This window comes from Vipera ursinii (genome assembly GCF_947247035.1).
Source record: "Vipera ursinii genome assembly, chromosome: 1".
Classification (NCBI taxonomy): domain Eukaryota; kingdom Metazoa; phylum Chordata; class Lepidosauria; order Squamata; family Viperidae; genus Vipera; species Vipera ursinii.
In genome coordinates, this window is record NC_139512.1 from 102,464,934 (window position 1) to 102,492,497 (window position 27,564).

The window sequence follows — 27,564 nt, forward strand, 5'->3', positions numbered from 1 at the left end:
AAACATAGAATATATATTAGAAATATGGCACAACTAATACGACATATTGTAGACCAAAGTCATTAAGTTAAGACATTCATAATGCTTCCTTAGATAACTCTAGGTGCTTTAAAGTAGCCTTGTTGCATCAGCACTGGATTCCAGTTTCTTATTTATTTAATCAAATTCATAAAGTGCTCAATTCAGTTGACTATGGCCAGTTTGCAACAAACTAAGCCAATACAAAAACCCAATAATAAGTTCAAATAAAGGACAGAAACCCAAAGGGAAACTGATAACACAAAGATATAGAATAAAAAACAATCCCCCCCTTGCCAACTCTTTATCCTAAACCCTGGGGAAAGAGTCCAATTTTCAAGGCTCACTTAAAGGGCAGCAATATAAGGGCAATGCAAATTTCTGGGAGAATACCATTCAATGGTGCTATAACAAAGAAGGCATAACGTCCCAACAAATAACATTTTTTTTTCAAGGAGGGGAACCAAAACACCCACATCATGCTGGTCTTTACAAGAGTGGGCAGAGACAATGAGAGAAGGGCAGTCTCTCAGGTAATATGAATGGCTTCATAGGGTATTGTCAACATCATAAATTTCACTTGGAATCTCATTGGTAGCCAACCTACTGGTCTAGAATTTGCAAAAAAAACCCCAACTACTACTAATTGGCTGCAAAATCAACAGATATAGCTATTAAAAAGAGCCTTGGTGGAGCAGTGGGCTAATGCCTCCTTAAGTAACACCAGCTGCCTGCAATTAGTGCAGGTTCGAGTCCCATCCTTCCGAGGTAGGTAAAATGAGGGCCCAGATTGTTGGGGGCAATAAGCTGACTTTGTAATAATGCCACTTGTGGGGGGCCCCAAAGCCCTAATAAGCAGGCATATACATAGAATGAAGGCTATTGCTAAGCACATTGATTTGTGCTTAAATTGTAAGCCGCCCTGAGTCTTCGGAGAAGGGCGGGATATAAATGGGATTTTAAAAAAAGGAAAATTTAAATTTAAGTTCTGCAAGTATAGCTTCCAAATAATGAAGCTATATTTCCATTTTATTCTACTCAGATCAGACCATACTTTGACTACTATTCTCAGCTCCAGGAACTACACTTAAGAATTTTTAGAAAATGATATTGATTCAAAAACATATAATGAAGAAGTTTAGGGGAAAATCCTATGAAAATAGATTAAAGGACATCTTTAGTTTTGAGAAGGTAGAAGGGGGCTATGACACTGTTCTTTAAGTACAGAAAAGGATTTGCTCAGGTCAAGAAATATCTTTTGTTCAGAGTGCAAGACAGGAGTTAATACTACAGATTTAGGCTACAGAAATATAAAACCCAATTAAATTTTAGTGAGAAAAAAACCTAATTATTCAGATAGGTGGCATGCTCCTTTCAATGAGGAGTAATTACATACTAGACAACTCGTGGCATTGTTGTTTCATTGTTTTAAAGATATTTCTGAAGCAGCCACAACTTTCCTAAATTTCATTCCCTCAGAAGTAATGGATTCTGGCATTCTGTACCCCATTTGAGGTACCTTGGTTGAAAAGATTTTGCCCTATGCTGCATCATTTTGCCCAGTTAAAGGTTACAGGTATGAGTGTTTCAGTAGTATATAGATGCAAACAACAAACAAACTCTGAAAAAATAAAGACCACTCTTCAACTATGATATTGATGGAAACATATAAGCAGTTAGTTCAGAAGCTTATTATCAAAACTACCATAATAGGGCTGATAGTATTTTTTTTTATTTTCTGTACTACATCACCTGCCTCAGGAAAAAAAAAGATAAAGAAGTCTGGCTTAATCAATAACACTTGTATTATTCTAGCAGTTAAAACAAGTAAATATTTATATACTGTTTGTTTTTATATCTCCACAGATTTAATGCTTGATGAGAAATCACTTCAGTATCTTTATGTAAATGCAAATTATTTAAATCATGCATCACATTGCCTTGATCATTAATACAATTCAATGCTGATCTAACAAGCAGGTGATCTGTCTCTTCCAAAACCTACTTTTCCCAATGAGAAAAAGGGGTTTTCAGTTCTTAAAAGCATTGTGTTAAAAATTTCTACTAGAAGTGCAAATGTAAAGTTTTCAGCACAGAAAAACAGTGTAAAAAAACTAATGCTCTGGGAATTCTGCAAAATATAAAATAAATTCCCTGAAGTTTTACGGTAGAACTAACAAGGAAAAACAGAACATTGCTTTTTGATTTGAAAAAAAAAACCTGACAAGAAGTTAGTAAGCTGGACTGGAATATCAGATTCAAATAGGAAGGAACTACATTTAAGTATGCACTCAGTCACGGAGCTTTGTTTAGCACTAAACATTCTTTATATGATAAAATATGTAATACACACAACTGCACGTGCACACACCAGCAAAGCTTGTTTTAAGCAAGAGTATCGGAATAGCCTCACCAGGTGGCACCATCTAGCTGCTCTTGCCTGGCTCAAAATCTAAGCAGGTTCAGGCCTGGTTACAGATCAGGTCTGGCTACTTGGATAAGAGACTGCCAGGGAATATCAAAGACTGCAGGCTATACACTAAGAAATTGAAAAATACCCCAAATGAAAGTTATGGCAAACCAGTTCCATATTGTTGCCAAAGAAAATAATATAAAATGCATGGATATGTCCATGATGTTACTAGATGCACATCCATGAACACCAACTAACAGTCAGAAAACACAATGAAAACGTTTTACTCTGATAACACAGGGAGAGATTCAACCATAGTTTCAAGTGGGAAACTGTAAACATCCTAGACCAGGGTAAATCCACGCTAAGGAATACCCAGAAGCTTGGTATTCAGACAAATCAGCCATCAATAAACAAATAAGCCACATTTACACACTATTCAAAAGAATCAATAAAAAAGTTCTCCTCTCCAGCAACCAATACCCAGATACGTAGGAATTAATAGACAAAAACAATACTTTCATCAAGGAACTAACAAGAAGAAAAATCACATTGTCATCACATTATCGAAATTCTGGCGCTTGGCACCATACATCCCCTTTATAATCATGGGGGGGGGAGGTGCTGCAACTACCCCACCTGCTTATCTCACCATCAGTCCCCAACTCACCCATCAGCACACACAAAACTGCTGTGGCCTTGGATTCCTCGGCCCACTCACTCCCTGCCCACTTCTTGTTCCAATATGCCTAGAAGGCCCAGAGACGTCTCCTGCCCCACTACACCCAGACCCACTCACCTTTATCTTCTTGTACAACTGTTGACGGGTAAGCTAAGTCAAACCAAGGCCTAGCCAGACAGCTAGCAAATGCGATGTTTCTGAAGGGGTAGAAAAAGGCCATTTCTAGCCTTCAAAACAATTGCAAGAAAGGAACAGGAACTCCTGCGGAGACCAGAGAAAGGAAGCTTGGATCCTAAAGAACTGAGCTTTGTTTCTCTGGCCCAGCATGGCGGTTCCCTTTCACACATGGAAGGGAGGGGAACTCCTGTGGTGAGCCAGAGAAAGGAAGCTCAGATCTCCAGGATCCAAGTTTTGTTTCTCCAGACCAGCATAGACGGTTCTTTTTGCCCACAGAAGGCAGGCAGCTCTTTCACGCCATCTGATTAACAACCCAGTCACTTAACGATGCAACTGCGAGCCAGAATTGCAGTCACTGAGTAAAGCATTCACATGGACATCTTGCTTAATAACCACAATGATCTACACTGGAAATTCTGGTCCCAATTGTAATCATAGGCAGAGGACTATTTTGTATATTCTCTATTAAGACTTCTACCTTTCTTTTTTCTTTTTTAATGTAATTGTAAGATTGAACTGGAAGGCACTGTAATGTAGTGACAGAAATATAGTTCTGGACAATATCTAAAATTCACAGTATCAGCACATAGGCAACTGTCATACCTAATAAGGTATGCAATCTAAATTCTCTGAAAAACCTGAAAAGTGGTTTTAAAATTAAGAATTACATTTAATTAAAATATACTGAGTCAAGATAGCATTCTTAATCAAATTTGTAATAGATGCAAGTTATGAAAAAATAGATTGCTGTTTGAATCCATCACCTTCTTCTGAGATCTCTACCCATCCATCTTGATTTAGTAGAATGGGCATACTACAGATCCTCTCAGTCAAGGAGGATCGGTTGGTGACGACTAGAAGATAGGCTTTTTCTGCAGTGACTCTTGTGCTATGGAACATCCTGTCTTTGAAAATTACAATAAGGCTATTATGTTAGCCTTTCATAAGACCCTACAAACCCAAACCTGAGATGCTGAATGTGTCAAGAAGCCCATTTCCTGGCTTTATTGCTAATTGGCCACGTACCTTGGCTGGTGTATGTGTGTATATATATGTATATATAACCTCAGAAAGCATATATATATATATATATATATATATATATATATATATATATATATATATATATATATATATATATATATATATATATATATATATATATATATATATTCTGGATGTTATTGCTTTTTGTCTTAAATATTTTCAGTGTTTAATTGAAATTCCTTTTTTTGAATTGTAAGCCGCCCATAGTTATTGATATGAGCAGCTATAGAAATTGACTAAATAAAAATAATATGGAAAAGAAATGGAAGCCCACTTTTGTATACATTTTTAAGTCACAAAACCAATTATTAGGTATTAAATCCTCTAACTACAAAGCACAGAAAAGTCACGATTAGGGGTTAGGAATTGAAAAGCCTCTCAAGTTACTTTATTAGAAATTATGAGTCAACTCTAAAGTTGCAATGTCTGTATCTAGCAACTGCTGGCACAAGGTCTTACTGAATGAAATATGACTTCTGAAAATATATGACTTAGATATGTCTCCCAAATTGCTCTTCTTAACGTGGAAGAATTTTTTTAGCATTTATCGCACAATTTTAACTATGATCTGATTGAGTACAACCGATACATATATTTGTGGGTGAAGGTTCGCTCTTTCAGCTTGTGGATTGGTTCCCAAACGTTTCGTTACCAGGCTAGATAACATCTTCAGCGGAGTTTAGAGGATATCAGTGTCAGTGTTCTTCTCTTTATAAGGACTTCAGGTGTGTTAAGTGAGGGTCTAGTGATGGGTCAGGTGCGAAGCCCTTATAAACAGAAGAACAGTGACACTGACTTCCCCTAAACTCCACTGAAGATGTTACCTAACCTGGTAATGAAACATTCGGAAACCAACCCACAAGCTATGGCAAATATATTTGCATCAGCATTACTCAGCCCCCAACAGAGCAGATAACACAGGCAGACCTATTTTCCCCATATCACTGCAGCTGCCCACCTCTGTTCCTGAACTTTAGGACTTGTTCAAAAAGAGATGAAGGGGAAAATACAATGACTAAACCTTCAACCCCACAGGGGTAAAAGTTGTGAAGCAGGGATTCTGAGGCTAGAAAAAAGTATGAAAATATATCTCAGCTACCCCACAAGGTCGTCAAAACACAGGCTAAGGTAAAAAAAAAGATCAGAGGAAAGATCTCAAGGAGTTTAACCTTTGGAGTGTTATTATAGACATGAAGGGTTGGACTTTTTGAACTGCACTGGGAAATCGACTGCTGAATTTCAGGTGTCATTTCTGTTTGCGGAAAATAATCAAAACTAGCCAAGCTGTGTTTGAGAGTCCTATTCAAGCCTGGTGAAGAATTATTTGAGGTTTAAATATTTAAAGAACTGTGATTTATTGAACTGTTGAGCTCAGGTCTGATGCTAACAAAGAGAGTTAGCTGCAATTTTTTAAAAATAAATGGTAATGTATAGTCTCTATGAATATATCCTTATTTTAAAATGTTTACAGCTTTTAAGGGGTGGGGAAGTCAACCCTTCAGAAAAACTTTATTTAACTCACTAGCCTATTAAGCTTAAAAATCTTTAAAAGGTTTTCTAGATTAGCCATCAACAAAATCTGGAAATATACAAGGAAAAGTTTATAAACATAAACATGTAGACAAACATTAAAAATATTCAACAGAGGGCATAAAACCTAAACAGTTCCCTGACATTCCACACTGGATAGATAAGTAACCTTTGTGTTGTGGCAGTACACAATTGTACACAGTACAATTCTATAAAATAACTGAAAAGATTCTGTTTTCAATTGACATTATCTAATAACAATGGATGGAGAACCCAGAGGAAAGCTTCATATGTTACATGAAATATAGACAGAAGGTGGCAAAACACTTGAGGCCCAAACTCCTCAGGGCTTCCTATACATCAGCCAGCATAAAGAATTGTGATTTAGAATAAACTGATAAGATAAATTTGCTTTAATACACCTAGTTAGTAATCCAGCTGCTGTGAATAGCTGCTGCTATTAACTGAAATTCATAAAAGATTTTCAAGAACAGACAATGCGTAATGTAACTTTCATAATACTAGAGGACTGGAAAGTGACCAGGCTATTTCTGTCCAGGAAATGTTATAGCTGGTGCACCAGCCTCAATCAGTAAATAATAGCACTGGAAATTACATAAGCTAATTGTTTGACTAGCAACAGTGCTCACCGTCTCTGAACAACAATTCTGAGGATTCAGTGGGTTACAACCGCTAGCCTAACTGGATTACTATCCAATTAAGGATCCATTTTATGAGTGCTGAGTTTCAGTTTATGGACATTTGTTTCCTTTCTTACCAGCATTATTTTCTAGATCCTGGGCAACTAGAAACCCAACAATGTATCTTCCGTGATCTCTTCAAATTGATGTAAACTTTGCAAATTTACTTTTTTTATGAATTTTCTCTAACATACATAAAAGCACACAGGGCTCCTAGAGTAATTTTATTCAGTGAACAGGGCAAGGCTGAGATAGGATCTCCCCAATTTTCCATTCAACAGGTCCCAACATGACACATACCATTGGCCAGGCCAGGCCAGGACCAATGTGCCCAGCACTTTCTCTCAGTTGTTGCCACTAATAGGTAACTATTACAAATATTTATGTGTCCCCCAACTCCCATCAAGAACATATTACAAAGTCACGTACTGTACACTGGTAACCTACACAAGTACCTCTATTCAGATGTGTCAAAACATAAACTAAGAAATTTAAATCAAGTACGTAAAAGCTATAGACAAAATAAATACAAGTTTGGGATAGTAAATGAGGTAAGAAAAAAGAGGATATATAGTCCAAGCTATTTTACATCAACACCTATAAGCATATTATACCTAAGTTTTCTGTTTTTGTAAACCATTGTAGCTTCCACCACATCCATGTACAACATGGGTATCAAACTTGCCATGTGACGTGTTGCGACTCTTTTTGCATTGCCGGCAATGGGGTGGGCGCAGCTTCGGTATGATGAAACCGGCCCATGGTTTGAGACCCGATATACAACTTCATACCTGTCTGTTCTAATTTAAATTTCTCACCTCTTCTCTGGAATATCATTAAGTAGAGTATATGGAAGCCATGATTTTTTATTCTTCACTTCCTTCAATCTATTTACTCTTTCTTTGTACATTTGTTTTGCAATCTTATCCTGTTAATGCTCCCTCAAACTATCTCATCATACTTTTTTCATTTTACTCTTTTGAATTAGTCTTTTCTTGTTTTACCATACATAGATTTTAAGGGCTTCATCCTCTGTGCATTCGGGTTTTATGTTTTTCCCATATTACCCAAATCACACTTCTATATAACAAAGTGGACAGAAGCATTATTTTACAAACAGTTACTTTCAGTTCTTTTGATAAACTTTTACTTCTCACAACAAACCATATACAGGTAGTCCTCGACTTACAACACTTCATTTGGGGACTAATCAAAGTTGCAACAGCACTGAAAAAAGTGAGTTTTGACCGTTTTTCACAGTTACGACCTTTGCAGTATTCCCATGACCATGTGATCAAAGTACAGATGCTTGGCAACTGGTTCGTATTTATGACGGTTACAGTGTCCCGGGATCATGTGAGCGAGCCCCTTCTGTGACCTTCTGACAACCAAAGTTATTGGGGAAGCCAGATTCACTAAACAACTGAGTTACTAACTTATAAACTGCAGTGATTCATTTAACAACTGAGGCAAGGAAGGTCGTAAACTGGGGCAAAACTCACATAACAAATGTCTCAATAACAGAAATTTTGGGCTGAATTGTGGTCATAAGTCGAGGACTACCTGTATTAATAACTATTCAAACAACATTTGAACATACTTAAGATTTCTCTATTTCCCCAATTTTGGTAAATATTTAGCCAAGCTACAAAAATTCACTCTATTTTCCCTGTCAAACACTACTATGTTGATTTTTGATATATATTTTTTCAATTCATACCTATATTATCTAGAAATTGCTATAAACCATTGAGTTTCTGAAATATAAAAAAATTAATTCATGAACCCAGATATGATATACTTCTACTGTAACAAGCATTCCTTACAGAATTATCTATAAAAATATTAAACAACCAAGGGAATAAAATAGAGGGATAGTTTGGCATAGTGGTTAATGAATTAGGCACAAAACCAGCAAGGTCAGGGATCCCCAATCCCCGGTCTGTGGACCGTTACTGGGCCACGGCATGTCAGCAACCAGTCCGCATAAACAAGCAAAGCCACATCCATGGGATATAGGCAGCACACAAAACCACACACTCTCCAGTCCGCGGAAAAACCTCTCCAGAGAACCAGTCCCTGGTACCCAAAAGGTTGGGGACCTCTGAGCTAGGTGACTTGGGGCCAGTTATTCTCTCAGCCCAAAGATACCCAGCTGACTTTCATACCTAAGGCAGGACTAGAACTCTCATTGTCCTGGTTTTTAGCCTAGTAGTGCTTCAACCAGTAGACCAAACTGGCTATATTGTATTTTCAAATTTTGCTAATTGTCATCTCTTAATTTCATTTAATTAGTATTCTGCTGTGTATTTTCCTAGATAAAGTTTTTCTACTCACTCACAACACTTTTCTATGAAGTCCTGGAAAACCTATTTCAACAAAAAGCAAATTTCTCTTAGTTTAACAAGATTTATTGAAAGATGGAAGGAAAGTGGTACAGGAATCTCAACAAAATAACTGGTTTCACTTTAGAATTCAATTTATCTCTTAGGTTACTAAAGTGAAGATTTTTTTTCCAGTCTTTTACTTGCAGTGTTAATATGAACTGGTAAAAAGGCTCCAGTTTTCTTAATGGATAACTGTGGAATGTCCAGTAGTCAGCATGTGAATGTCTCTGTACACACCATTATACTTTCCCTTTGTGTAGGGGAATAATAACAGCATTCTTCCAAGTATCAGGCACAAATGCATCTTCATACACATGTGAAACAAATTATAAGTCCTTCCATCAGTCAACCAGATCAATATCTGAACATTTCTCCAATTACACTATTTCTGCAGACTTAATATTTTTCAACATTCTCGTAATATTTATCACTTTTCTTTTAGTGCTTTTTTTTCTTGGACACAAACATTGCACTTGTTTCAATTCCAGCCTTTGAGAAATCACTATCATTTCCATGCAAATCTCTAAAACGTTCCTTCAAATACTCTCTCAATTTGGTTTCATCTCAAATCATTTCATCATTTTTATTTTTTAATTGCACTCACTGTGTTGGAAGCTCCTCAGATTGGTCCTTTCATATAATTTCCAATGATTTGTTAATCAAAATTGCTTTGCATTTCCCGTTTCTTTTAATCTTAATCATTTGATTACAGCATAGTCTTTTTCGTGACACTCATTATACATTTCATCCTTTTTTCTACAGCAATACTTCTCTAATGTACATTTTGCCTTAGCCACAGCCTCTTTGTCATCCCACTAAGCATCTCTGTTCATGCTTCCATCCTTTCCATTATCATAATTCTACATAGTTCTGTGGCACTTTGTGATGTAATTCTTTTCACTCTATTCCAAACGGCTTCCAGATAATATTTTCTTACAACTACCTTCAATTTATTCTGTTGGGAGTTTAATCGATTCTTCCAATAATTTTTAAACATACGACACATAATTCCTTTCCTCAAATGATTCTACTTTAATTTCATTTCCTTTTCTTCCAAGTCCATTTCTCTACCAGGATCCACATTCAGAATCTCTCATCACCCTTGTATCTTACAATAACTATCTCAATATTTTACCATTAAAATCAAGTACATTCTAACTTCAGATTTACTATCTCTACATACAAATATTTATACCTGATCCACATATTCAGAGCAGAACATTTTCTAAGCAGACTGCTGATCAACATTCTCAGTAACTGAATACACAGTAAGTGTGCATATTTGTCAATTTTTTTCCATAAGACCAGACTACTGCTGTTCAGATCTATTATATCCTTTTCATTTTTTGTAATTCCACAGATACATAGCATATCTGTTTTCCTTCCACCACACTTGTTCATTTGTGGTATTCCTAATACATTCTGAGTTGCAATCTTCTCCATGCCATGGTCTTTATAAAATGTGTCCAGTGATATTGATCTCTACTATTCATCACTGTACTGGTCAATCCAGACTTTCATATTGTGCTTTTTAAGCAAATACAGAAGGTATAAATGAGGTTAACTAAATCAATCAGTGTCACGTGCAGTATGCCCTACTAGCAATAAGGACAGTACTGATCAGATTTGGTATATGCCACAAATGTTACTGAAGCCCAGTTTTAACAGGATGCACACAAAAATCTTTAATGAAAATATCTTTCCAGCCACCATACTGTGTTTATACATCACACTCTTTTCCTCAGCACCATTCTAGGTAACTGATGCAGCAGGCTGTAGCCCAGGGTTTTTCAAACTTTTCACCCATTGTACCACTTTTAGGATATGGCAACATCCGAGTACCACCAGTTGCCTAGCAAGGTGTCAAAAACTTGATGACCAAAAAAAAAAAAAAAGGAAAAAAGCGATAAAGTACAGGTAGTCCTTGACTTACAACAGTTCGCTTCGTGACTGTTCGAAGTTACAATGGCACTGAAAAAAGTGCCCCCCCCAGCAAGACACCTGCCTGCCCACCTGGTGGCGCTCTTCCTCCTGTCCGAGGTTTTCATTGTTGTGAGCATTTCTGTTGACGATTGGCAGCGGGGGTGGGTGAAGGGTGTTTGGTTTTTATTCCCCACCTCTGCTGGTGGTTGCAGGAGGTTTTGGTCACTTCTCATTACCCTGGGACACAGTGACCCATCATAAATATGAATCAGTTGCCAAGCATCTGAATGTAAATCACAAGACCCTGGAGATGCTGCAACATTCCAGCTGATCGATGCTTCTTCTGGGCTCAGAAGCACCAGGATCAGCGCTGAGCTCCAGCTGGAGCCTAGCGCTGATCCTGGCGCTTCCACTGAGCCCTGACAGCCCCAAAGAAGCGCTGATCCTGGCGCTTTCACTGAGCCCTGACAGCCCTGCAGCTCCAGCCGTCTCTCGCTCAGGCTTGTGTGATGCTGCCACTGGTTCAGCTCATTCCCCTCCGCTACCACTTTTCTAGGAGGTCGTGTACCACCTGCCAGGTGCCAATGTACCACAGGTGGTACCCGTACCACTGGTTGAAAAGCCCTGCTGTAGCCCACAAAGCTAACCCGTACCACTGGTTGAAAAGCCCTGCTGTAGCCCACAAAGCTAACGTGTGAATAGGAATATTAATCTTTCAAAGTCTTTGTTGTTTCTACAGTACTCAATTTCATTTGGACAATGGACCTCAATTTTTCTCATATGCTCTTCACTGTTTGTATGTCATTGTTGAACAATGAAGCAAATGCAAAAAAATGTATTTTAAAAATGATAAATCTTTCACAAGGTGACATATGGATAAACCCAGAAGTCACTGTGATTAAAAGAGGCACAGCAAGCTGCTATAACCTAATGGTGAGGATACTGTTTTTATGCAGAATGTTCAAGACTTTTTCTAGGATATGTGTAGGGGTGGAAGGAATAATCCTTTTCAAATATTTAAGAGCCGTTGCCAATTAATAGAATTAAATGGACTGACAATCTGATTCAGCAAAAGACATCAGAACATTCAAATAACAAACTCAACCTACTATAGTGATTTTCTGATACTATGGCGAGACCTAGACCTTCAATTTTTCAGCAGTAAGTGGCAGGAGTAGGGTATGACATGAAAGTCTGCCACAAAGGACGATGGAATGTGGTGGGTGGAGAACAAAATTCCTGGGGGATGGGGGAGAATCTGGTACAAAGATATGTAAGATATACAGTAAAAATTCACAGCAGCAAACTGGAGAAAATCTTAATTTTCTTCTCTGAAAGCAAGTATAAAATCTTTCACTTGTGTTTGCCCTTTACTATTTTCTAAAGTGTAAAAGCAAGACAAAATAGGTTTTGATTCTACAATAACCAAAGCTTAATAAATTTAATATATTTTAAACTAAAATGAACAGCAATGCATTTTCAAATGTATTATGGTTGCAGCGAACTAGTTTGTTTTAATTCTCCATATTGCTTTGTACATGCTAAATATAAAAATAAGCTTCGGTAAGTTGCTCAAAAAATTCAGTTTCTCTATACGTGGGACAGAACTGTATGTAAAAGATGCTTTCTTGTGGCTCTTAAAAAGACATTAGCATATGCAAGTGCAGTTTAACTTGTTCCATTCTTTTCCATTAAAACGGTGCCATTTTCCTTAATTTAATAGTCTTGTAACAAGAAGTGGATAATTTTGTATTTGCAACGCAACTGCAAGAAGGAAGTTATGGTTGTACATTTCTATTATAGCTTCATATATAAAGGGTAGTAACTATGAGAACTGAAAATAAGTATAAGCTTTTTCACATTATAAAATGACTCTGCATATCTGAAAGGTCTGAAACATTTCAGCAGTGTATTTTTAAATTCAAAAAATACTTTTAAATCACGACATTCCAAGAAATAAAATCATTTCAGCTTCAGAGACATAATTTGTGTGTTAACTTCTGGGGCACTGTAAATAATGAATGTGATCCCATAGTTTGTCATACAATCTCATTTTGCATTTACAAAAACAGTATCAATACTGTTAACAAAACAGAAATAAAAGTTCCACGCAACTCTATAAATATATATTAAGAATACTGTAAGTTTTGTTATAGTATAGCAAGGAGTATATACTACATGGGTGAGGGAGAATCAAGTGCTGGGTGTTTTAAACTGTAATCTCAGGAACTATTTACTGCTGGTCCATTTATGAAGGTCTCTTGGCCTTTTCTGTGTTCTTCTCTTACGGTAAATTACTACTTCAGGGTTTGAGCATTGGCAAGATACCAGCACCATTTACAATTGCTGCCCAAATACATGCTGTGTAGTGTGTGTATGTGTATGTGTGTGTGTGTGTGTATATATATATATATATATATATATATATGTGTGTGTGTGTGTGTGTGTGTGTGTGTATGTATATGTATATATATATATATATATATATATATCAACCTTCCGAAGGATGCCCATACCATTTATTTACAGATCCCACCAAACGCAGAGCTGTGGAAACAGGCCTCGGAATACTCCAAAGGGAAGCCAGCCGTCTTGTTTTTTGGTACCAAGTAAACAGCCAAGGCAGCCAGCCAGCCAGCCTTCCGCTGGTTAGGATTTCCTGCTTTGCGAGGCCGAGGAGCCAGGGGACTGTCGTCGAATAACCCTCCTTGTAAGTTATAGGAAGCTCCCTTTAGCTACTCAACCCTGAAGCCTTTCCAGACCTGAAGCCTCAAGGAGGCAACTGCAGCTCGGCGCCGGCGTTGCCGGCCTTGGCGCCCCGCGGGGTCCCAAGCCAAGCGGCTTATCCCGATTCATCCCTGCCTTTCTCTGCCGGGTTAGGTGGAAAGGTCCGGCTCAGGCGAAAGGAGAGAAAGCAAAACCAGAGAGCCTTCCTTCCTCTCCCCCCCCCCGGCCAAGTAGGAAAGAGCCGAGAAGCCGGGAGGAAGCGAGGCCACAGCCACCGGGGAAAGAGGCGACCCAGAAACCCCGAACAAACGCCCCCGCGGCCGACGGCGTCCCGCACCCGACGAGCCCCCTCTCGCCCGGGGGGGGGGAGGAAAGATTTCCCCGCTGGCTCGCCACCCCTCCAAGCCTTCCTCACCTCAGCGCGCATCCATCCCAAACTACCCGCCGCCGCCGCCGCCGCTCCCGCAGCCATTTCCCATAGTCCTGGCCGCGGAGAAAGTTACTGGCGAGCGCCCCTCTTCGCCTTCGGCATCCCCCGCCTCTTTGGCTCTCCGTGCCGCCGCCGCCGCCGCCGCCACCCGAGCTCACTTCCGGCTCTTAGAAGGAAAGACTGGCGGAGGGAAGGTGGGAGGGAAGATCGGCGGCGGCGGCGGCGGCAAGAGAAGCGCTGTGCCAGCGCCGCGGGGTGGCTCCGCGCTCCCTCCGAGGCGAGATCCGGGAAGTGCGGGGCCGCCGCGTGCCTCCCCGGGAAGAAGTTGCTCGTGCCAACTCGCTCGGGGGGGGGGCGCATCCTGGCGGCGCCGTGATTTAGAGCGAGGCGCCTGCCGATTACAAATTCGGGGGACGGGGGGTGGGGCGGTGTTGTCCTGAAAAGGCAACGAGGTATATGGCTGCCTCTGCAGGGCACTCGGAACGACGAACCAGCCAAACCCATTTAACCGCCCGGCGGGTGGTGTGAACCCCCGTTTATGGTTCGGTGTGAACCCTGAAGGAAAAAAAAAAGGATCGACTCAGTCAGCTATGGAGTAGTCCCAGTGACCACGTTGTGCAAACGCTATTTCTCTCGAGTTGGTATGGCACACGTAACTCGACGGCTAACTTAATCATGATTTTACTCAATCCGATTAATTGACACAGCATAATAAGCAATTACAACAAGGTTCCTTTTGCCTTAGCAGGACGTGCTAACTGGTCTGTTATTGCTTAACATTACATGCAAATCAAGTCGTGGCTTGTTCAACAAACCATGGCTAAGGCCAGCCTTAGTATTATTCATAAATACTTAGCCTTTCTAAGTGACATTGCCTTTGTTTATGAACCATGATTTTTGTTGTTGTTAGCTGCGAAGTCGTGTCCGACCCATCGCGACCCTATGGACAACATTCCTCCAGGCCTTCCTGTCCTCTACCATCTTCTGGAGTCCATTTAAGCTCACGCCTTGATTTACCTAACCCTTTTTTTCTGATTACATAAAGCACAAATAATTGGCTCTGGCAGTACTTGCTAAAGTAAGCAAAATAATCAAGCTCACTAAACTTCCTTAATTAGTAGACTCTAATAAAAGAGGTAATTGAGAATTAGTATAACCCCACTGCTTAATTTTTAATCCCAATTTAGGAGAACAAGAGAATTCCTACTGTAATAATAAATCCTTACACTGCCAATAACTAACCTTTGGATAGAATTTCCTTCAAAATAAAAAAGACTGTATTTGTAGAAAAACACTTGATTCCACTGACCTGAAAGGCAAACCAGTTAGCTGTTTTGAAAACCAGAGACAAGCTTTCAGATAAGTAGATTGCTCTGTCACAGATCTCACTTAAACAGTAAAAAATCAACAAGTAAGTTTTTTAGGTCTGAAGAATTAATCAGAGTTTCACCACCTGAGTTTTATACAATTACAGTATGTGGCTGTTAAAGGCACAGAAGAAACATTTACAACCATTTTGATTAGCCATCTTATTACATCATTCTTTATGTATGTACTTCTAATTGTTCTGGGAAGTACTTGGATATTGAACAGACTGATGTCACCTGAACACTGCACTCTTCTCATATTTATCTGCCACGCAGGCCACTCAGAATGTAACTTTACAGGTGACTCATGATTCATGAAGGCTTCATTTGTTTGTTCTAGCAGCCCAATGCATTGTTTCATCAACTTTAGAACAGTTAAAAGTTCAACAGCTAACACTTCTGTATTGAGAAAAGTTTTTTTTATTTCTCCTTGTCACACATCTTCCTTTCCTTCCTCAACAAAAAAGAACAATAAATCCTTACAAGTTTCCAGTATTTCCTGATATCCCTTAACTTGAATCATTTTCTGTATTCCAATAGTGGAATAATTATTAACTAGAATTTTAATATTTTGGACTGGACCGACTGCAAACTCTAGGAGGAGACTACATATTAGTTGCTTCACGCTGGCTGGGTATTTCTTAAATGTATGACAGGGGGCTGGATTTCACGCTCACTTCCAGACAACATGACTTTTGTTCTTTAGGATGTGCTGTTTATGGCAGTATGTATGATGTGTTGGGGCCAGGCTGAGGATGTCACCAATTTCTACTTAGGTAATTGCATTTTATGCAGCTATAAGGATGATACAATGGTTATTTCTTCTGTTCTCCAACCTTCAGTTAATGTCCCAAAAGGAGAATAGTAATCTCTTTGGATCTTATTCTCATAAATAAAAAGAACTATATCGTTACTATAATTACTACAGATGTAACAGTTTGAACTTGAAGCATGTTAAAAAAATATTCTCTATTCAATCAGCATACAATCTTATAACACAACCTACTTGTTGACACATGTTTATTCTGTGATGATTAGCTTTAGTATATCATTACAGTACTATTCATTACAGTACAATCCATTGCTGTACTATTATGAGCATAGAACCATAAGGTTGGAAGGGATCTTGGAGGTCTTCTAGTCTGATAAAATTTTATATCCACAATTTCAGGCAGTATTGATCTCTTAAATGTAATGTCTTTGTATCACTAGACTAGACTGTACTAAAATGTTGTAAATTACTGGAAAATTGCACAAATATGTGTGCTGGAATGCAAATGCAAGATCTCTGAACTCTTACAAATAGTGCAGAGAAAGAAAGCACTAAATGTACGCAAGCAAAGCTAAGCAAAAACAAAGGAAGAGAAATGAAGTAACACAAGTATAGCATTACAGTATTGATTAAACAATGCATTTTCCAGTTTGTTTAGGAAATAATTAAAAACATATATTAATCATATATATGTATGTTTAATGTAAATGTAATATATAGTAAAGGTAAAGGTTCCCCCGCACATGCGTGCTAGTCGTTTCCGACTCTAGGGGCCGGTGCTCATCTCTGTTTCAAAGCCGAAGAGCCAGCGTTTGTCCGAGGACGTCTCCGTGGTCATGTGGCCGGCATGACTGGATGCCAAAGGCACACGGAACGCTGTTACCTTCCCACCGTTAGTGGTCCCTATTTTTCTACTTGCATTTTTACATGCTTTCGAACTGCTAGGTTGGCAGAAGCTGGGACGAGTAACAGGCGCTCACTCTGTTATGCGGCACTCGTAATTCGACCCGCCAAACTGCCGACCTTCTGATCGACAAGCTCAGCGTCCTAACCCACTGAGCCACTGCGTCCCTTAAATGTAATATATAAGTACCATTTAAAAATCCCCAGTAAATATATATATATAAGAAAAAGAGGGAAACAGATTGTCATTTAATTTGTCTATTCAGGTTTTAAAGAAATATGATGGACTTAAATATTAGTAGCATCAGTTACAATCTTTTCTCTCAGGATAGACAAAACTAAAAACAAGACATATTTTTACTTCTAAAGACTTCATAATTGAGTGTATAAATTATAAAATGTTTTTATTAAATTTAAAATGAAGTTTATATGATCATATTTTCTGAAAAATAATCTATCCTAAAACTCAGTATTGTTTGTTATTCTATTTAGGCAAACATAGTCCCTAAACTCTATATTAATACTTAAAAAATAACTATTGTACAAGCCAGACCCCCATACAACACTCTTTCAAGTTGCCTACCGGTAATTTGTAATATTATATACATTTGTGGAGGAAAAAAAATAAAATTAAATAAATTCTGCCTGAATAAGCATGTATAGGGCTAATATATGAAGAGACATATATAGGATTAAAAGATTACTTAAGGATTCTGTTTTTAATCCCTAATTAAAAATGTGGCCAAAGTTGAATTTCCTGACACATAATTAATATTGCAGGCAAGCAATATTTGCATGAGATAACATCACGGTGTAAAGTATGTACCTGTATTGAGTGAAAAATTGATTATTTCTTTGTATCAACTTGCAATATTATCTATAAAATTAATAAATGGCTTCTAGCTGACATAAAATATTTAGTAAAAACATAGATCTTATATGAATATGTATGAAATAGGACTGCATTCTACAGTTCATTTTTTTAAAGTGAATATATTTTAAGAGATTTGTGAAAAAAATGTCTTCTAATTAGGGCACAATAAAATGGAAGAAAAAAACCTCCTTTATTATAATTTTTTTATGCTATTCTTCTACTTGAAAATATTCCAAAACAGCTCTCAGATACAATAATAAACATTCTTTAGATGTTTCCATTTGACCCACTTATTAAATAATGCCAAGTGAGTCATTCAAAAGAATACTTGCTGAGATTACTTTTTGGGTTGAATCTTATCCATACCTCTTGCAATTTCTTTTCCATCTGTACACATTTCAGACTATGACTGGCCATTCTGTGACAAGTCACAGAATTTGGAAAGCAGGAAATAGAGAAACTTCAATCTGATTGGCTGAATGCCTGTGTATATTCTCTTCCTAAAAGACATAAGCAATTACTGTACTGTACACACCATTTCGTAATGCTCCATATTTAGACTGTCACTACATTTGAAGATCTTCAGTAGGGATGAGATAATAATTTACCAATGAGACTCTTGATGAACTGGAGTTTATTACTTGGATTTGTTAAAATGTATATAATCTATGATTCTAGAGAAAGAAATCTAAAACTTCTGCATGCTCCTTTCTAATTAATATTTATAAACAAGGGGCTTAATTTTATCTTTACACAGAGTGTAAATAGAGTGTAAATAGAGTGGCTTATATAGATAGTCCTTGACTTACAACTGTTCATTTAGTGACCATTCAAAGTTACAACGGCATTGAAACGAATGACTTATAACCGTTTTTCACAGTGCTGACCATGGCACCATCCCCATACCATTTGATCAAAATTCAGATTCAGACCTTCTGACAAGCAAAGTCAATGGGGAAGCCAGATTCACTTAATAACTATGTTACTAACATAACAACTGCAATGATTCACTTTACAACTGGCAAGAAAGGTTGTAAAATGGGGCAACATTCACTTTAACTGTCTCATTTAGCAACAGAAATTTTCGGCTCAGTTGTGGTCATAGGTCAAGGACTACCTGTATTGTGAAATAAAAATGTTTGTTTTAATTTGCTGTACACTAAGTGGGTAGAGGGAAGCGAAACAGTTCTTTTATCGGTGTTAGGATTTGCAAAAACGTTTGAAGTAAATCAATATATTGATTAAATGTTAGTACATTTAAACTACATTTTTTAAACAGTAATGCTAATGGAATAGCTGATTTCATTACAGAAAAGAATGTACAGCCCAAAAGAAAATTGCACTGAAACAAAAATAACTCATATAACAATTTGTTATAATTTTAAATCCTTTCTCAGTAGGAACATAGCTTCATCAAGACATCGAATATACTGCTCAAAAAAATAAAGGGAACACAAGATAAGACATCCTACTATTAAATACAGTACATTGTGTTGTTTAAGTGTTCCCTTTATTTATTTTTTGAGCAGTATATTTTACATTATTTATTTTATTTATTTTATTTTATTTTATTTATTTTATTTTATTTTATTATTTTATTTTATTATTTTATTTTATTTTATTTTATTTTATTTTATTTTATTTTTTTATTTTATTTTATTTTATTTTATTTTATTTTATTTTATTTTATTATTTTATTTTATTTTATTTGTATACCGCCCTTCTCCCAAAGGACTCAGGGCGGTGAACGGGGCACATATAAAAATACAGAGTACAAAAATTTAAAAAAGAATTAAATAGGAGCCCGAGCTAAAACAATAGAATAATATAAAAATCCACAATAAAAACCCCAACACATCCCCCATCAGGCCAGGCCGGCTTGTTCAAATAGATAGGTCTTCAGACCGCGTCGGAAGGAGCGAAGGTCAGGTGCCATCCGGAGCTCAATGGGCAGCTGATTCCATAAAGCCGGGGCGCCCACAGAGAAGGCCCTCCCCCTGGGGGCCACCAGCTGACATTCTCTGACCGGTGGCACCCTGAGGAGGCCCTCTCTGTGGGAACGCACAGGGCGGAGGGAAGTTGACACCATTAGACGTGATTGTATTGCAAAAATCTTTTGATATGAGCAGAACAGACAGGTGCATGTGTAAAGAAATGTTTGATGGGTGCTTTTGCTCATGTGTACTAGCAAGCCAGTGAAAACAACCTGCCTTTATAAAACTTTAAATAAAGCAAGGAAAGACATTATTGTGTTACAACAAGAATGGGGAGCATCTTATCCACTGAGGATGACATTTTTAATTGGTATTGAGTAGCGTAAAAGGTAGAAGTGGCAGGCCAGATGTAAGATAGGCCAAGTCTATTTCTTTTTTGCTATCTTTTTTTCCATCCACTCCTCTTGGTTTTTCTTTTAATCAGTCTGCCAGCTTTTGGGGTTTGTCTTTCTCCCTTTCTAGCCAATGAGAAAAAGAGAATATCATTCCTCATGTCTTCTTGTATGTTCTTCCATTCTCTTTCCCGCTGCTTCCCTTCTCCTGGAGCAGAGAAGCAGATCTATTCTTTCCGTTACTTAATCTGCTACAGTGGCAACATTATTGGTTTTGAATACAGTAGAAGTCCAATCCCAGTGGAGAAAACAGGGATGGGAAAAATGTCAAAGTCTGTACACAAAGTGTGTACAAAACAAGTAAATATATGGTGCTGAGGAAAAGAGTGTGATGTATAAACACAGTATGGTGGCTGGAAAGATATTTTCATTAAAGATTTTTCTGTGCATCCTGTAAAACTGGGCTTCAGTAACATTTGTGGCATATACCAAATCTGATCAGTACTGTCCTTATCGCTAGTAGGGCATACTGCACGTGACACTGATTGATTTAGTTAACCTCATTTATACCTTCTGTATTTGCTTGAAAAGCACAATATGAAAGTCTGGATTGACCAGTACAGTGATGAATAGTAGAGATCAATATCACTGGACACATTTTATAAAGACCATGGCATGGAGAAGATTGCAACTCAGAATGTATTAGGAATACCACAAATGAACAAGTGCGGTGGAAGGAAAAAAGATATGCTATGTATCTGTGGAATTACAAAAAATGAAAAGGATATAATAGATCTGAACGACAGTAGTCTGGTCTTATGGAAAAAATATGACAAATATGCACAGTTACTGTGTATTCAGTTATTGAGAATGTTGATCAGCAGTCTGCTTAGAAAATGTTCTGCTCTGAATAGGTGGATCAGGCATAAATATTTGTATGTAGAGATGGTAAATCTGAAGTTAGAATGTACTTGATTTTAATGGTAAAATGTTGAGATAGTTATCGTAAGATACAAGGGTGATGAGAGATTCTGAATGTGGATCCTGGTAGAGAAATGGACTTGGAAGAAAAGGAAATGAAATTAATCATTTGGGGAAAGGAATTACGTGTCATATGTTTAAAATGTTGTAAGTCGAGGACTACCTGTACTTCATCACTTTTTTCCTTTTTCCTTTTTTTTTCTTGGTCATCAAGTTTTTGACACCATGTTAGGCAACTAGTGGTACTCGGATGTTGCCATATCCTAAAAGTGGTACAATGGGTGAAAAGTTTGAAAAGCCCTGGCATATACTGTTGGTGGTGCTTGTTACCCAATGACAGATACAATAGGCAGAGTTTGTCTCAATCCCAGTGCTGAAGTTACAGGGCATTACATTCACCACGGAACAGCATACACTAAGTTGAGAATAGCCATGCTTTTAAACTGAAAAAGGTAAATGGATGCGCTTATTTTCTGTTTCTCTGCAGTAAAGAAACTATTTTCTTCTCTGCATAAGTCCTTTCTAGTTTCCCCCCCTTTTTAATAAGACTAAGATATGATGAAATGCTAAAATGGATATCTATACCTACTGATTTATTCAAATAGCCCAAAGAAGCTGGACTTCCTCTTTCTTTCTTTAGATATGTAATGCCCTTTTAAATTTTAGTTAATCTTCAAGGTTAAAGAATACTGATTGAGTCTAATAATAATAATAATAATAATAATAATAATAATAATAATAATAATAATAATAATAATAATAATATAAAGTTGGAAGGGACCTTGGAGGTCATCTAGTCCAACCCCCTGCTCAGGCAGGAAACCCTATACCATTTCAGGCAAATGGCTGTCCAGTCTCTTCTTAAAAGCCTCCAGTGTTGGAGCATTCACCACCTCTGGAGGCAGGTTGTTCCGTTGGTTAATTGTTCTAACTGTCAGGAAGTTTCTCCTTAGTTCTAGGTTAAAAATGAGAAAGGGTGGGAGGAAAGAGCCATGAGGGGAAATATCCAAACTTGGGAAGGAAAAAGAAAGGTTGCCAATTTGAAATTTATTTATTTATATACAGGTAGTCCCCAACTTACAACAGTTCATTTGCTGACTGTTGGAAACTACAACCGCACTGAAAAAAGTGACTTATGACCATTTTTCACACTTATGACTGTTGTAGCATCCCCATAGTCACATGATTTACACTCAGGTGCTTGGCAACTGGTTCATATTTATGACAGCTGCAGCGTCCCAGGGTCATGTAACCATCTTTTGCGACCTGACAATCAAAGTCAATGGGGAAGCCAGTTTCACTTAACAACCCAATTACTAATTTAACAATTGCACTGATTCACTTAACAAATGTGGCCAGAAAAGTTGTAAAATGGGACAAAACTCACTTAAAAAATTTCTCACTCAGCAACATAAATTCTGGGCTCAATTGTGGTCGTAATTTGAGGATTACCTGTAACATTTATATAGCTATCTCATGTAGTGACCCTTAACTTCTAATTGGATAATATGCTTCTAGAATTGTTTCTTTTTTGCATCTTTAAGGCAAGTAGCATCTCAAACATGATAATGTATCAAATTTTTGAAGATTTTAGAACCAAAATTAAAGAGGGCCTGCTCTGAAAATAAGAGTCAAAGTAGAACTGGAAGGCCTAGGTTCAAATAAGTCTCCAGGCACAGAAACTCACTGATGTGGCTGCAATTCTCTCTCAGACCAGCCTACTTGACAGGATAATTTTGAGGATAATATTTGAGGAGGGAGTTCTGTGCATGTTATCTTAAGCTCCTGGAGGAAAGGTGGAATATATTGAACTAAACAAGGGCATACTGTAAAATACAGTGTAATACCCAGGATCCAAATAGAGTATGGACAAATAGAGTATGAGAGAGAGATGGATATTGGAAAGTCCTTCAGATCATCCAACAATGTGTGTTTTGAACTACTTTTAAAGGTGTCTCCTACATATTAAGGAAAAAAGTTTAAGAACAAAGTCTGATCTTCAGTATTTAATACCCATCTCTCATTGCTTTATAAATACAAAGTAATGCACACTGATACAACAAATCCAAAATTTAATGTTAATAGGCTCTGAACTGGCGGTGACTGATCAGAAAAGAAATGTGGACAACTTGTTGACAGTATCAGCTGTGGTTGCAGTTGCTATAAAAAGATAAATTCCACTTTTAGCATTATAAAGAAAAGAAAATAGAAATACCATTACAATAATGTCCTTAAATATAAATATATATAAATCTGTGGGAAGGTGTAGACTGGGGTTTAAAGTTCTGGTTAAAGTGCTGTAAGGATACCAGTACGGATCTAGAAAAAAAAATCTAATAAGGGCTGAATAATTAAGGGGTGGTGCCGCTCCTCTACAATACTATCCTAATAATTAGGATAGGTGAAATATAGTAGGGGTATTATCAAAACACATGTGATACAGGTATCAGGAAGAGAAAGAGATTTTTTTTTCTCCTCTCACAGTGTTAGAACTCAAGGTCATCAATTGAAACTAAGTACAGGGAAATTTAGGCCAAACTGAAGAAGCAGCTTTGTTACATAGCACATGTTGGGTTTTATTATTGTTTTAATCTATTTTAACTTACTGTTGTAAGCTTCTGGGCACTTTGTTTAATCTCTTTTAATTATTGTATTCTTGTATTTTATATGTTTGCCCTGTTCACCGCCCTGAGTCCTTTGGGAGAAGGGCGGTATACAAATAAAATTATTATTATTATTATTATTATTATTATTATTATTATTATTATTATTATTATTATTATTATTATTATTATAAAAAACTGTGGGGTCTTCTGCCAACAGTTGTTGTAAAACAGTAGCCAGGTTGAATGATTTTCAAAGGGGACTAGACAAGTTCATGGAGGATCATGCTATCAATATCAATTTACTACCTGAAGTATTGATTGCTGGGATGGCCCATTGGAGCTTGTCCATTGTGGGTAATGAAGAATGCTGATCTAGACGGTTTGATCCTGCAGACCTTATTTAATTTTTTATTCTGTCTGTATTATTTTTTATAAATATATTTTTATATTCATAATTTTTAGAAAATGAAAAGGTCAGCTAAAAATCTGAAGTTCTGCAACAACAATTTTAAACATCTGAAGTCAGTTTTTAATATTGTATTTAATATTGTATTGTATTGTATTTAATATAATATTGTATTGTTTTTAATATTGTATTGGTAATGTGTGTTCTCATTTTAAAAATGTTTCTCAACCCCAGGGCAATTGTGCATTCAGTTATTTAAATCATGAAGGATTTATTATGTGCGCTGGTTCATGTTTTCTTAGTGACATCATTTTGATCCTTGACAATATTGATACATTACTGTACTGCTTTTAAACAAGTCTAATTTAGCAGAGGTTTCCTTAAAGTGCTCATTTTACAAAAACTTTCTTTTAGAATAGGACCCACTATATAGCTGTGTATTACATCAAATAAAAAGCAAAATGTATATTATAAATAAAATATTTTAAATATTTTACATTTTATCCTGCCTTTTTTTTAAAAAAAAAGTAACTCAAGGCAGAGAACATACATAAAACTCCTTCCTCCTGTTTTTCCCACAACAATCAGTTTTAACTGTATTTTTTCTCTTCCACAATGTTTTTCATTAGGTAGAATGGAAAGAGTAACATTTTTCACTACCATAACCAAATTTACCTACTTATACACCACCAATGTCTTCATCCTGCATTCGTTTTTGTTTGTTTTTCTGAATAATCCTGTGTTTAAACAGTGAGGGCGGTAGCCCTTCCGTTCGATCCAGCGCAGCCCTCCAAACTGGAGGACGAATGACCGGCCGGCCATAGAAATATGGCTCATCATCAGGCTGCAGACAGCCGAAGTCAAACTTACTACCAGGCACCTACAAAGCAGCGCAGATGAGACTGGGTGAGATCTGAACCTCTCTTCAATCATAACTATTTTTTTTCACCTGTATAAGCTGCCCAAAGTATTTTCCTCCCTGTGGAGAGAGGGAAGGGAACTCTATCCCACCCTCTAATAACAGCGGCAACTGACTATCCAGGGGAGTTTAAAATGTTGAAACAATGACCTGATTTTAACTGGATTTCTATCTTTCCAAAACCTGAGGACTAAAAGACTTCCTATTCTTATTGAAGATTTGGGTTTTTACTTACAAAAAGAAGTAAAATTTGAAAAAAAGACTATAAAAATCTTGGTTTTTTAAAAAAACACAAAACAGGTGACATCTTGTGGCTAAATCTGATATTACAACCTGTTATTGTCTAAAAGAGACTTGGCTTGCAGCCCAGACTATAGATGACTTTTGTAACCTTGGCAATCAGCTGTGAGAAGCTCAGCTGTGCTCTATACTCTGTGATAAAATTATTATTTTTTCTCTGATTGTAAAGCTTTTAATTTATACTACTAAGAGAATATGGATGAAGATCAGGAACAGATTTTATTTATGTTGAAAGCAATTCATGAAACTATTCTTAAAGTCACTGATGAAAAGAGGCTACAGAAAAGAACAAGATGTCAGCCCAGATATATGAACCCAAACTTTGATTGCAACCAAAGAATTAACTACACAGAATATAATGAAGTGGAGCAGCTAAATACTACGATAGAAGATTCAACTGATCAACAAACACAGTTAATGGAAAACTCAGAAAAGGGATTGACAACTTTGAAAATGGAAAAGACTTTTTATATAAACCAGAAGAAACCTGAGTATCAAGAAGAAGAACAGACCAAAGGAAATATAAACATTTCAGGACAACTACGTTAAGAGAGAAAAATAGACAATTTGTTAGCCCCTTCAAAAAAATGGTGACTAGATGGCCTTTCTTATTTCAAACAATATATATAATAACAAAGGGAGATCTATACGAAGATTTAAAAACACGGATATGGAAGGCAAGTTGGCAAAGAAAGAAAGCTAGAATAAGGCTGAAGAAAATCGGGGCTTTGATGTATTAGTAAGGATTAAAATAGAATATACTTGATTTGACAAGATACGTACTTTGAATACTAGATTTGGTTGTGAACTGAGATAAAGAAAACTGGTTATTTGAAAATTTGGAAATATAAATATTAAAAGTTAAATTTGAATATTGAATATTCATTTGTTTATAAAGGTTCAATGTAAAGCTAATATATATATATATATATGCTAAAATATATTGATAAATGTAATAAACACGTTTTTACTTAGCTGACAGACTAAAACTACTAATTTAAATATGGGATAATAGACATTAAGAGAAAAATTGAAGTAGTTGATGTTGAAACGAGAAAACTTGGTTACTAAATTTAAGATGTTTGGATATAAATAGAAAATAAGAATGTTATATTGTATTAATAATTAGTTGATGTAAAGTGGTGAGAAATAGAATATATTCAAATAGATAAGATGTGTATTCTGAATATTGGACTTTGTGATGTATTATGATAATGGGAACTTTGGTTACTTATAACTTGGAACTTATAAATATTAAATGTTAAGTTAAATATTAACGGGAAATTAAAAATTGGAAAAAATAATTAGGACATTGATTGTCTACAAAGACTGAATGTTAAAATAATAAGGATATGTATAAGCCAAAAATTATTGATAAATGTAAGAATGTTATTTTTATTTGATTTAATAAGAATTGTATTAGTTTAAACAGGAGACAGTAAATACTAAGGGGAAAATTTAATGTAGCAGCCTGAGACTCGTACTAAAGTTAATTGTATGTCATTGTATTATCGATTAACCCAGCCACCATGCTGCTTTCCAAATGCTTAAATGTAAAATTAGAAGATCAATACATTTAAAAAAACAAAACAAAAGACAAAGTACTCACTGAACAGTCTCTCCCTTTCCCCATCCCTCAACCTTCACTAACTTCTCTTCTTAAAAATAAAATTTTATTTTTAAGGTATAGAGCCTCCAGGAAGATGGAATTCTAAGAACAGAACAAATCAGACCCAATCTTTGAATGGGAACATGCTTTCAAACATCAAAGGGAACACTGCAGGTTCACCTCCCTTGGCTTGCTGAAATTTTGGAAATGGTAGACAATTCATTACTATGCCCTCTCTTTCCACTTAGGATTCCTGTTTCTTCAGATTAAATTCCCAGTGGATATACTGAAGATTAAAATGGGTGTGGTTGACAGAGCAGCATTTATTTAAAAAAAACAGCATGGACCTGAAGGAGGCCATTGTCAGACCAAGAGGACAAACCCTATTCATAAAAAATATTTGTATACACTATTCCCTGCCATAAGGGTAATGGCCAAAAGCATAAAAATCCAAATATAAATTGAA

The 27,564-nt window shown here is 36.7% G+C and overlaps 1 protein-coding gene across 2 annotated transcripts in view; it reads right to left on the reverse strand.

Moving 5' to 3' along the window:
• PIK3C2A (phosphatidylinositol-4-phosphate 3-kinase catalytic subunit type 2 alpha) overlaps positions 1–14,115 on the reverse strand; it is a 62,012-nt gene extending 47,897 nt beyond the window's left edge. Inside the window, exon 1 of one of the 2 annotated variants that reach the window (XM_083348756.1) lies at positions 14,021–14,115. The gene's annotated coding sequence lies outside the window, so the exon portion shown is untranslated. Of the gene's footprint in view, positions 1–13,394; positions 13,447–14,020 lie in introns of those variants that run through there. The other variant, XM_083348757.1, reaches the window with a different exon arrangement.
• Between the last annotated feature and the right edge of the window lie 13,449 nt (positions 14,116–27,564).